The sequence below is a fragment of the Salmo trutta genome, unplaced genomic scaffold, assembly GCF_901001165.1.
Source record: "Salmo trutta unplaced genomic scaffold, fSalTru1.1, whole genome shotgun sequence".
NCBI classification, from domain to species: Eukaryota; Metazoa; Chordata; class Actinopteri; order Salmoniformes; family Salmonidae; genus Salmo; species Salmo trutta.
In genome coordinates, this window is record NW_021822630.1 from 453972 (window position 1) to 466585 (window position 12614).

Consider the following 12614-nt stretch of genomic DNA (forward strand, 5'->3'; position numbering starts at 1 on the left):
TACAACGGTCACTCAACTGACTATCCAATCATTAGTCACGAAGAAAACAGCATATTATTAGCACTCCAGCCCAGCAGGTGGCGACAGTGGAAAATCTGATATGCTCGTGCATAGCCAAACCTATAGGTGAAAGGTTATCAAAACGTCGACAAACACAAAAGCGCTAGCCAGCCGCGTAGGCTACTTGGATTATTTCAAATGGCTAAAATACATGTTTCTCAACCAGCGTTTAACATCAACTGCTGAGGAGATATTTGTGGCTGTTGTGAAAACGATAGCAGAGTACCTGGAAGAAGTGTGTCCAAAAGAGGAGAATGGCCGTCTACAGAGGCAGCTTGATATCGTTCTCAAACCACCAGAGATACAATTACATAAGACGGGTTTGTCATTAGCTATTACATTTTTTCCTGTTGACATCAATATTATGCGACATTGGCCATCTTTTTTTATTACATTCGAGCACGATACACATCATGTCTTGCTGAAGGACACATTTTGTATAATGTTGCATACATGGAAATGTAATTATGGTCTCACGTCAGGTTTTACTTTTTTGTTGAATCCTTTCTCCTCTCCAGACCTTCAGCAGCTCTCTCACTGTCTTCGAAGAGGAGGTTCCCCCTGAACACAGGACCAGTCAGGAGGAAGAGTTTCATAATGACACCTTCATAATTAGCTCTGACTGAAAAGTGACTATGATCAGGATGAGGACTTATGTCAGCCCTCACATCTTTACCAAACCCAAAGTGAGGAATATGAACAGGGAGCCTCTCTACCTAGCCCCTCATCGGAACAGATCAAAGCTGAACCTGATGTAGAGGGCTACAGAGTATTAGAGCTAACGAGTGGCTCTCAGCCCCTCTGCAGGAAATCCAGACTGTTCTCCAATCCCAAATTAATACAGGGAAGGTGTCAAAGAAGAGGAAACAGAACCTTGGATTAGGTTTAAGCCACTCAAATCAAAGAAGGCACAGAAAATAACAAGCCAAATCTCCGGCATCTGGAAAAAAGGAAGGAAATCCACAGTCATTCCATTTGAGCCCACACAGTCAAAGCCACACCCTGTTGGTGTGGTGTGTGTGGAAATAAATGTTACTGAGTTTTTTAATAAAACATACACGAGAACACAGATGATATAGACCTAGATTGCCTTTGTGGTGTCTGTGGAAAACACTTTGAGTCCAAAGAAATTCTTATAGACCATCTCCAAACTCACAAAAAATATTTTTCTCTTATGTGGTCAATGTTTCAACTGGACTAGTAATCTGAAAAGACATATGATGATACACACAGGGGAAAGACCCCGTTGTTGCAGTGACTGTGGCAAAGGCTTCAGGTCGAGTGATTGTCTGACAAAGCATAGGAGGATTCACACAGGGGACACACCGTTTCCTTGCCCGGTTTGCCATCGTGGTTTTAACAGACGAGATAACCTGAAAGTGCATATGAGAGTTCACACAGGGGAGAGACCGTATATGTGTTCTGAATGCTATAAATGTTTTGCCACGTTAGCTTCACTGAATAAGCACCAGACAATGCACAAGGAGGAATGACCGTATGTGTGCACTGATTGCGGTACGCGCTTGAATCCCAAAGAAGGCACATGAGTGTTCACAAGAAGGAGAATGCAACATGACAATACCTTGTATGGGTTATGGTATCAGAAGATTGAGGCGCATTCTAACCAACATTGGACAGGAGAACAGCCCTTCAGGACAAATGCATTGCATTATGGAATCAGCACAGTAGTATCCATTACCCATTAGTTAGTTTACCAACCGCAAATAGCAGACAGAGGTTATTTATGTGCATGTGTTTCTATAAAGGGTCGCATTCTGTATCTTGTTGACAGCCAAGCTCTTTTTTAATTTTTTAAAAAATAAATCCACAGTGGGACGCATTTAATTGGCTGGGATGCTGGATCCGGCCTAACCCAAATCCAGGCCTACGTAAACCCGACCACAGAAGTGATCTGTATAGATTAGAGCTAATGTTGACCTGTTATGATGGGAATGAAAATGATCTTCTCAACATCCTGAATAAAGTTTGCATTTTTGGCCTCAATTTCAACTCATGATTCAATTGTGTGCTATTCTGCTTTTCTCCATTCCCATTGGTGATTGAGAGACTTCCATGGCACGTTTGGTCTTTGACTGTGATGCTGCAGACTGAACCAAAGCCATTATCTGCAATGTTCTGAACATTTAACATGACTGAATACACACTAGGACATTCTTCAAAAAGGACTCAACATGAATTCAAAATTCAATGAGAAGCAATAGAATTTCAACCAATCATGTATTTTTTATTGGATAGCTATTAACAAGAATTACACTGACTTACAACTTCAACTTGCTGTTCAAAACAAGAAGTTTCACATAATGCTGCATTCTCACCTGCAGCTCATCATAAAATGCATAACATGGCTGAAAAATATGACTATATATCATAAAACATTTGCAAGACATTTGAGATTTTGATATGGTGGTGTTGTTCCAGACAGCCATTTTTTTCAATGGGGATACACATCTTGGAAGATTAAAACACACAGGAACACTTCACCAGGCTTTGTGAGATCTGATCATCTGCAACATGATTGCAATAAATACGACCTGGAACGGACCCATTTTCCACCCTAACTTTACCTCCCTGAGCATGACAAAGTCAGGAATTGCTTGGCCCATTTCACTTTCACGCAAAGACAAACAGAAACAACAATAACAGACAATGATAAATAAAAAACAATGAACAAAGATTGTATTTATATCAACCCCTGCAAAAACAATTTGCCATCTCTGTACTGCAGCTCAACCTATCACATCTCCAGATATTCCACATTTGATTGCCAACTATCTTTTCCTACCTCCCTCCTTCCTGTCTTTTCTTCCATCCCCCTTCCTTGATCCTCTTTGACCTTTCCCTTCTCTAGATCTCCTCTCCCCCACTAGTCCCAGACCCTTCTGGAGCTGTGCAATGCTCACTCTCTGGATCCATGTTGAGGGATAGGGGTCTTCCTGGGGTTAAGCTCAGAGTGACCACCAGAGCCTCTCCTGGGGGTCCCAAATCGAGGAACATTTCTGGTAAGGAGCATGGCATTTGTTGTTGACCTTGCGTCCCTGAGTGAAAGAAACTGAAAACTAATTGTAATATGAATTCTATTGCGTTCTTAGTCTTATATAACTGCATTCTGTAACAGCCTTTATGAGTTCCCAAATTAGTAATCAACACAGTGTTGTAGGTTGACGTTTTACCGGTTGACCACAATACTGACATACTGTATGACCACAAGCAGACTGTCACCAACATCATGCATGAGCTTACCTGTTGTGGAGTGAAGCACATGAAGGTAACACCTCAATGTTACCTTCAGGGAGAAAATATCACAGTTATTGTCATTAAAAAACAATACAGACAACAATAAAACGATTCTTTCAGAGTTCAGATGTTGAGTAAAGCAAGCATAGAATAAACTGATTTAATCATGCTTTCAAAATACAAGCGTCTGATGGTGGGAATGTATAAGAAGCCAAGTGAATAAATCAACATGCATCCATAATCAATAGACATCTGTTTATCAAAATGAGAATGAAAATATATAATGAAAATGAAATATAAGAAAACATGAAAACATTAATATATTTACTTGATTTTCCCTGTTGCGTAGTGACTTGCCTGTCTACCACACATATGAATACCTCTGAATTTGTTTTCCTTTTTGTTTTAAATGTGCATGTGATGTTATCCCACAAAAGCAATAAACATTTCAAGTGAATATATTTACTTGAGCTGGGGGATCCTGTATGGTCTATTCAGAGCCAGGGCTAAAGGAGGCTGACCTTGGTGTGTCTCTCTGGGAGTCTGCTGGTTCAGGAAAGGCGCGCCCTCAAAGCATGTACAGCTGTTGTGTTTTCAGACATTTTCAATCTTTCTCTAGCCCAGGCCATTATCCCCAATTGCTTCAAAACGTCCACTATCCTCCCAGTGCCTAAGAAAGGGAAAGTAACTGAACTGAATGACTGCATCACCTCCTCCCTCCCCGACACACTCGACCCTCTCCAATTCGCCTACCACCCAATAGATCCATGGACGATGCAATCACCATTGCACTGCACACTACCCTCACCCACCTGGACAAGAGGAATGCATACCATCGTGTCTTAGCTCGTCACAATGCTCACAGCTCCGGGACTGAACTCCCGAAGCAGCTGGGTCCTGGACTTCTTGACGGGCCGACCCCAGGTGGTGAAGTTAGACAAGATTACCTCCTCCACACTGATCCTCAACACGGGGGCCTCACAAGGGTGCGTCCTCAGTCCCCTCCTGTACTGCCTGTATACCCATGACTGCGTGGCCTCACACAGTTCCAACTCCATCATCAAGTTCACTGATGACACAACAGTAGTAGGCCTGATTACCAACAACGACGAGGCAGCCTACAGGGAGGAGGTTGCCATGTAAACAACCTCTCCCTCAACGTCAGCAAAACAAAGGAGCTGATTGTGGAATTCAAGAACGCCCCCATCCTTATCAATGGGACCGCCATGGAGACGGTCAAAAACTTCAAGTTCCTCAGCGTACACATCTCCAAGGATCTGAAATGGTCAAACCATACTGTGTTGAAGAAGGCACGACAGCGATTCTTTAACCTCAGAAGGCTGAAGAAATGTAGCCTGTCCCCGAGGGCCCTCATAGTGTTCTACAGGAGCACCATCGAGAGCATACTGTTGGCCTGCATCACAGCCTGGTACGGCAATTCCACTGCAGCTGACCACAAGGCACTACAGAGGGCGGTATGCTCAGCCGAATGCACCATTGGGTGCACACTGCCTGCCCCCCATGACACCTACAACATCAGGTGTTGCAGGAAGGCCACGAAGATCATCAGGTTCCTCAGCCGAGCCACAGCCTGTTCTCCCCGCTTCCATCACTCAGACACAGGCAGTACAGGATTATTATGATTAAAACGAACAGACTGGCCAATACCTTCTACCCCCAGACCATCAGGCTGCTAAATAGCCACCAATAGTCAGCTACCTGCTCTCCTTGTCCCCCTCCTACCTCTTGGAAGTAGATGCTAAAATGTGCACCCCTTTGGGAAGAAAAACACTGGGCTAGGGGTTGATTTGGAAGTCAGAATAGGGCCTACCTGGGGTGTGACAGATGGACCGGGTCCAGCCTTTGTCTTCACCCCATCCTGATGACCAGCAGTATCCCTGGCAACAAGGGAAGGGTCCCTTGCTGGTCGTCAAACCGATGCCCCTGGGTGTTGGCCAACAGGTTAAAGAACCAGTCAGCATCTTGTGCTATCAGAAAGAGAGAGATGGAGAAGTGAGAGAGGGGGGGTTGGAGGGGGAAGAAGAGAGAGCGAGAGAGAGAAATTGAGAGTGGGACTGAGGGAGAGAAAAAGGGAGGAGAGAGAGAGAAAGAAATAGGGGAAGGAGAGAGAAAGACGACAGAACAATCAATACCAACTTTTCCAAGATGAATAGAAAGAACCACTGGCAGCTGTTTGTCTGTATATCTGCATTTTCAGTACAGTATCATCCTTAGCGGCGTCATAAAAACCATACATTATCTTCAACCTAGCTTCATTTTCCCCTGAAAATCTGATGTGAGGATCCTGCAAGGGTATTTCTTTAACGCCTGCTACGTTAGGTTAGTACAGTACTGACCTGAGGGTATAGTAGTGGTGTGTTTGGGGGTAGAGGGAGTGGTCCCGGTAGGGTTCAAGACAGTGCTGCTCTTCCATACGACCACGTTGGGCTTGACTCATCATGGTGAGGAACTTGTCCTGCTCAGCTGGTGCTCCCTGTTGGACAATAACAAAGAGTTGGTCCCGGGAACCGAACCCCCAAACCTGGCATTGCAAGCTCCATGCTCTACCAGCTGAGCTACAGTGGACCATAGCAAATGCCAGATGTATAGGCCTGTTATATCCCCTTTATCTAATTAGAAATGCTATAAATGACTTGAGAATCATGTGGTGTTTATGAAGACCTCATGAATGCTCTAAGCCTTTATACATTAAAACAAGTGGGACAAATATTTGCTATTCAGACTGAGACAATGCAGTACTAAGAGGTGAGGTTAAGCATGCATAAGTAATTAAGCTCAGTGTCCTAAGGTCTCTAATTCTAAACAGGCTTATGGTCAATGTCAATTACATTAAACAAAGACCTTCAGCATCGATTGTGAAAGCCATCGAAATGGAAATTAGAATACATGCTACAAGACATAAAGCATGCTTGTTTGCCATAGAAATGGACATTAGAATTAATGTATGCAATAAATATAGGGACAGTTTCCTGGACACATTATGCCTAGTCCTGGACTAAAAATAATCTCAACCTAAAGTGTTTTTCCAGGCTTAATCTGCACCCGGTGCCCAGACTAGTATTGTTTTCTCCTGGCTTCAACACCAGAGATTCTCTAGGCATTCTCATGGCAGCTAGAACATATGACATTGCAATATAAGACGTAATGTCCAAAAAGTAAAATGTATGCATATTGTTTATTCATAATTGACTAAAATACAAAAGACAAAGGCCCAAACATGAAAGTGCATGATTTCCGAGGCACACTACAGTAGTAAAGACATTCAGACATATGAAAACAATTGTAACTTGAGAAAGTATTTAATGGTCCCCACACAAAAGTTGCATCTCAATAGTCTAGAGGCCACTGCTCCTTATGTCCTTTAGTTCATCTGCACTAACAGGACAAAAGGAGAGGAAGCTACTTTAGACTGTTGAGATGCAGCCCATATTTGTAACTCAATTACAGTTGAAGACAGACAGCTTAAAATGATCCTCATAATATAAGGACTGTTTTAATTTAATATTCAGAGCAAAAAAAATGTTCATCACAGCATTACATTAATACGTATTGTGACGGCCCTGAATGTTTCTGAACCGTCTCAGTGCTTCTCCTTCAAATAGGGCGCTATCCCTTTAATTCCCAATTAAATAGCCAGCATCAGCTGCGCAAAAGTGGAGTTGTGATGGAAACATGAATGAGGATGTGTTCGACCCTCAGTTCTGAAGCGTCTCTCTTCCGTTTGTTGTGTTGATGTAAAAGTGTGCTTTGTGTAGCCTAATAGAAAATCTACCCAGGATCGGATCCACTCTTTGCCTCCGTGGACTACACCTCCGTTGGTTTTCGTGGCCTTTCTCCGCTGGAGATCTGTCGGCGGATTGGATTCTCTGACTGACCGACTGACTACAACCTTTTTTGTATACGGTATTTCATTTGTTTTGGGTGTGATGTATACCATGATGAATTATGTAGTTAGTTGTAGTTGAGGATTTATTGAAATGTGTGGTAAAATATTTGTTCTTTTCATTGCATGATTGACACTGTGTTTACGCTACACTGTATGAACGGACCCCCATTGCGTGACTAAGGTCAGTTGAGTTCCCTGAACTTGTTTACCGGGCTGGACTCTTTTTAGGCCCGAGGTACAGGACATTTCTGAAGGAACCAGAGCTGTTTAAAGCTCCTTATTGTTATATTGTTGTGTGTGTGTGATCATTTATGTTGTTAATACATCCACGCAAAAGAATACAGTTGTTTTGAAGTTATTTCCATTGTTTTAAGGGTTCATGAAACGTGTATTTCCATCCTGACATTTACATGAGTCCTTTGTATTGGTGTAGACTTGACGGACCAGATGGGACTCATTCCCTATCAAACTAAAAGGAGAAACTAATATTTTCTCTGGTAGGCACAACCTACCTGGCACCCCTATAAATTATAACCTCAAGTCAAAACCGTTACATAAAAAATGGCACCCCAGATGGGACCTCAACATTGAGAAATAACCAAAGCAAATCTTTTGTGTGGAATTAAAACAATGGATTCACCCCAAGAAAATGCCACATTGAGGAATGTGTTGCATGGGACAGCTCGAGACTGGTGGGATGTGGCACGTCTCACCACTACCTCCTGGGCTGACTTTGAGGCCAAGTTTTCCTCTGCATTTCTGTCTGAGGACTACACAGATGAGCTGGCAGACAGAGTCAGGAATCGAGTGCAAAGAGAGAAAGAGAGTATCCGTGACTTTGCATATGGTTACCACTCCCTGTGCAGAAGGTGGAAACCTGGCATTGAGGAGGAAGAGGTCATTAAATTGATCTTGAAGAACATCAACCCACTACTAGCCAGTCAACTCAGAGAAAGAGTCACCACTGTTGATGGACTGGTTCGCCTGGGACAGCAGTTTGAGAAGGACAGAGAATGCCAACAGCAATATGAACAGAGAAAGAAACAGACACCCAAACCGTTACCCAAGCCAGACCATCAACAACAGCCAGAGTATCCAGCCAAGACACCTCCCATGTTCTGTTGGAGATGTAGCCAAAAGGGACATTCTTCAGCCACATGTCCAAGACCATATCAAGTAAACCCTTCCAGAAACCACAAATCACAACAGGCCAACACACCTAACTCCCTTCGCAGGAACGACCATCCTACTCTGGGTGCTTTGACCAGAGTTGAAACCCCAAGAGTCACTGCCTACGCCCCCCCAGCGACATCCCCTTCCTTTCAGTTAATACCGCACCAACTGGTGGTACCCCTGTCCATAGGTCCATGGACAGGAAGAGCCATCCTGGACACCGGGTCATCCTACACACTGCTCAATGAGAAACTGTGGAAGGAGGTTAAAGGTCCACACTACAACTTGAAGCCGTGGACAGAAGGTCCACTCTATCTGGCTGATGGTGAGGCTAAACGACCACTTGGATGGAGTGAGGTAGAGTTCCGTCTGTGTAACCACTCCTATATGATTCCTTCTGTTATCCTACAAACCAAGAACCTTGCTTTTCCTGTCGTGTTGGGAATTGATTTCATGTACTTCAGTGGTGTCCAGATTGATATCGCACACAATTGCTACTGGTTTCCATACAATCCGAGCAAGAAGCATTTCTTCCAGTCAGAAGCTACAAAGTTACATGATTGGGGTCCAAATGTGGCAGTCTTCTCTGCCATTGCTCCAGTACCACTAACCCTTGATAATCCTTCTGATGATCTCCTTTTACAGGCTGTGAGAAGAGCTCAGCTGGAACAGCCAGAAGAGTTAAGGCTGTTGGAACAACTGCAGAATAACGCTGATGTATGTACTTCAAAGCTGGGACGTACCGGGCTCCTGAAGCACAAAATATTCCTTACACAGGAAATGCCGATCAAGCAGAAGCCATATCGTTTGTCCCCAGCAAAGCGAATCATCCAAAAGGGACTCATTAATGATATGTTGACACAAAATATAATTGAACGTTCATCCTCTCCCTGGGCTGCTCCTGTTGTCCTCATCCCAAAAAAGACCGGTGGTCTTAGATTTTGTGTGGACTATAGGAAGACCAACAAGGTTTCCCAGACTGATGCCTATCCTCTTCCCACCATCCAAGAGATCCTGGAGTCATTGTCTGGTGCGGTTGTGTTCACTACCCTTGACCTCAATAGTGGCTATTGGCAGGTTGAGATGGACCAAGAAAGCAAGGACAAGACTGCTTTTGTCTGTGCTGAGGGCTTGTTTTCCTTTAAGGTGATGCCTTTTGGATTAAAGAATGCACCTGCCACTTTCCAAAGACTCATGGAGATTGCGTTAGGTGAGCTCAAAGGGAAGATCTGTTTCGTCTACCTGGACGATATAATTATCTACTCCCAGACCAGAGAACAACATTTTCAAGATCTTCAAGCAGTGTTGGACAAGCTAAGGGAAGCTGGTCTGACATTGAACATGAAGAAGAGCAACTTCTGCCAAACCTCCCTGAAGTTCCTTGGACATATTGTGTCTTTTGACGGCACTCATGTGGATCCCGAAAAGACCAAGGCGGTACAAGATTTCCCTGTCCCAACCACACTCAAGGCCCTTCAACGGTTCCTTGGGATGGCTGGATGGTACCATCGGTTTGTGTTGAACTTCTCCCAGGTGGCAGAACCCCTCAACGCATTGAAGCGAAAAGGTGCGAAATTCCGATGGACGGCAGAGTGCCAGACCTCTTTTGAAACCCTGAAACGACACCTCGTCACACCTCCCATTTTGGGTCATCCCAACTTTGATTGCCCTTTTGTTGTTTACACTGATGCAAGTGATGTTGGACTTGGTGCTGTCCTAGTCCAACAGACTGGACTTGGCACTGAAGAAGTGCTAGCGTTCGCCAGTAGAACATTGAATGGAGCAGAACGGAACTACTCCACAACCGAGCAAGAGTGCCTTGCAGTTGTCTGGGCTTTGGAAAAGTGGAGGTACTACCTGGAGGGAAGACACTTCACTGTGGTCACTGACCATTCCTCCCTTGTGTGGGTGTTCAAGACCAACAAACCAAGCACCAGACTTATCAGATGGGCTCTACGGTTGCAAGAGTTCACCTTTGCAGTAGAATACAGGAAAGGAAAATACAACACTGTTCCAGATGCCTTATCCAGAGCTCCTGCTGGTGGTAATGGTGGCCCTCATCTTACATGTGCTACTGTCCTGTCAAGCAGTCGAGACTCACCCAAAACTGACTTTCCCATCTCTGATGAGGCCATTTGGAAAGCCCAACAGGATGATCCAGAAGTACAGGCTTTGTACCAGACTATCCTGGAAGATGGAGAAAAGATGGTCAATCCTACCACCAAGCTGACCATCATTGAAGACAAAGTCTACCGAGTTGTACAACTACCTCACAGAACACTATACCAAATGTACATACCTCAAACTCTACGCCTTCAACTGCTTCAACATTTCCATGAAGACCCGTTAGCTGGTCATTTGGGCAGGTTCAAAACCTACAAGCGCTTGCAAGCATTACTGTACTGGCCACATCTGAGCATGGATGTGAAGTCACACATCCAAAACTGTCAGGTTTGTCAAATGTACAAACCAGAAGGTAGAAAGCCTGCTGGCAAGTTGCAGCAAACTGTGGTTACCCGACCTTGGGAAATGTTAGGAGTGGATTTGATGGGTCCATTTCCTAGAAGCTCCAATCAGAATGTGTACATGCTTGTTTTTGTTGATTACTATTCCAAGTGGGTGGAGCTCTTTGCCCTGCGTCAGGCCACAGCAAGGACAGTCTCTAACATCCTTACGAAAGAGATCCTGACTCGCTGGGGAGTGCCTGATTACATCCTGTCTGATCGAGGTTCCCAATTCGTCTCTGATTTCTTTGAGGAGACCTGCCAAAGATGGAACCTGAGACAGAAGTTGACCACGGCCTATCACCCACAGACCAACCTCACTGAGAGAGTTAATCGAACCTTGAAGACAATGGTTGCTTCCTATGTAGGGACCCAGCACAAACACTGGGACAAGCACCTTCACGAGTTTCGATTTGCCCTGAATTCTGCTGTGCAAGAGTCCACTGGAGTCACACCTGCAGAGCTGAACCTGAGTCGTCCCCTCCGAGGACCCTTGGAGATGGTGCTACAGCCCCAGCAGGTTACTCCAGACGCTGCTTGCTATGACCAGGTAGTCCATCTCCACAACTTGAGAGCTCTTGTCTCAAAGAACATGATCCGGGCTCGACTCAAGCAGAAGCGAAATTATGATAAGAAGAGACGAGACATGCAGTTCCAGCTTCGTGATCGGGTGTGGCTTCGCTCTCATCCTTATTCAAAAGCTGAACAATTCTTCTCGGCCAAGCTTGCTCCTAAATGGCAAGGACCATATAGGATTGTGGAGCAGAGCGGCCCTTTGAACTATCGAGTGGTGAAAGAGGACACAGGTGAAGATATGTGCGTTGTCCATGTCTCACGCCTTAAGGCCTGTTACCCCTCGGCTAAGGAATTGGAGGAGATTGAGCGCCGCAAGGTCCTGGAGATCTTTGAAGAGGAAAGTGAGGAGACTTTTCTCGGATTCCCAGACCCAGAAGTCTCACGTCTTAAGGCCTGTGACCCCTCGGCTGAGGAGCATGAGCGCCAAAAAGTAATGAATATTTTTGTAGAGGAAAGTGATGAGGAGACCTTTCTCGGTTTCCCCGACCAAGATGTGCCTTCCAGGGCAATGGTCGGCTTTTTCCAGGGGAGGGGGTGTGTGACGGCCCTGAATGTTTCTGAACCGTCTCAGTGCTTCTCCTTCAAATAGGGCGCTATCCCTTTAATTCCCAATTAAATAGCCAGCATCAGCTGCGCAAAAGTGGAGTTGTGATGGAAACATGAATGAGGATGTGTTCGACCCTCAGTTCTGAAGCGTCTCTCTTCCGTTTGTTGTGTTGATGTAAAAGTGTGCTTTGTGTAGCCTAATAGAAAATCTACCCAGGATCGGATCCACTCTTTGCCTCCGTGGACTACACCTCCGTTGGTTTTCGTGGCCTTTCTCCGCTGGAGATCTGTCGGCGGATTGGATTCTCTGACTGACCGACTGACTACAACCTTTTTTGTATACGGTATTTCATTTGTTTTGGGTGTGATGTATACCATGATGAATTATGTAGTTAGTTGTAGTTGAGGATTTATTGAAATGTGTGGTAAAATATTTGTTCTTTTCATTGCATGATTGACACTGTGTTTACGCTACACTGTATGAACGGACCCCCATTGCGTGACTAAGGTCAGTTGAGTTCCCTGAACTTGTTTACCGGGCTGGACTCTTTTTAGGCCCGAGGTACAGGACATTTCTGAAGGAACCAGAGCTG

At 44.7% G+C, this 12614-nt stretch overlaps 2 long non-coding RNA genes across 2 annotated transcripts; one reads left to right on the forward strand and one right to left on the reverse strand.

Moving 5' to 3' along the window:
* The first annotated feature begins 119 nt into the window (after positions 1 to 119).
* Positions 120 to 2070, forward strand: LOC115183057 (uncharacterized). Its single transcript, XR_003873938.1, has 2 exons — positions 120 to 380; positions 579 to 2070. It is a non-coding gene; the product is annotated as an uncharacterized LOC115183057 (long non-coding RNA).
* Positions 2071 to 2281: 211 nt separating this feature from the next.
* LOC115183058 (uncharacterized) lies at positions 2282 to 6883 on the reverse strand. Its single transcript, XR_003873939.1, has 3 exons — positions 5673 to 6883; positions 5147 to 5390; positions 2282 to 3985 (listed from the first exon to the last, which is right to left on the reverse strand). It is a non-coding gene; the product is annotated as an uncharacterized LOC115183058 (long non-coding RNA).
* Positions 6884 to 12614: the final 5731 nt, after the last annotated feature.